We start from the raw sequence: 690 nt of genomic DNA, 5'->3' as shown, positions 1-690 counted from the left end.
AATTTTCACTCTCTCCATATAACTTCAAGGCTCCTTAAATTCTCTCTCTCCCTTTCAAATTCCCAATTATCACACTTCTATTGGCCTTTGTTATTTAGCTCCTACTGCCAATTTCCATAAGTAAACATTTCAAGGTGTTTTACAAAATGAAGCAACGAATTTACAGTGAAGTTATTGTTAAAGGTGCCAATTATTATTATCTATAAAGTTATTCCTTCTTCCTTTCAAAGAAAAACAAATTAAATATATATATATATATATATATATATATATTTGTATTTCTTAAACCTTTTCTGATTCAAGGCTCATTACCTCTTGTGTACTTGCAATTTTCTTGTCTGGTACTTTCCACCTAATCCATGGAGTATCATTCATCCCCTTCCCCAAGGTTTTAACTACACTGGCCTCTACTCCAGCTGGTTCATGAAGGGGCTTTGCTCTTTATATATTTCAGCATCCAGGCTGATTCATTCTTCCGTGAACTCTCATTCTGCAGTTGCCTCCACTCCTAAAGCAACTCTTCAGTTTTGTTCTGTGGGGATTACCGAAGCCATTTTCCTCTCTTCTTTATCTCAAATTATCTTCATTTGCTATGATAATTTATGGAATCACTTAGGGGTCTTAGATATGGTGTGCATCCATAAAATATTCTGCACCAAATTGCCTCTGCAGTGACCTACCACAACCAAA

This window comes from Rhinopithecus bieti, unplaced genomic scaffold (genome assembly GCF_001698545.2).
Source record: "Rhinopithecus bieti isolate Rb0 unplaced genomic scaffold, ASM169854v2 scaffold_17939, whole genome shotgun sequence".
In the NCBI taxonomy this organism is placed as follows: domain Eukaryota; kingdom Metazoa; phylum Chordata; class Mammalia; order Primates; family Cercopithecidae; genus Rhinopithecus; species Rhinopithecus bieti.
This window is presented reverse-complemented; position numbering follows the sequence as displayed.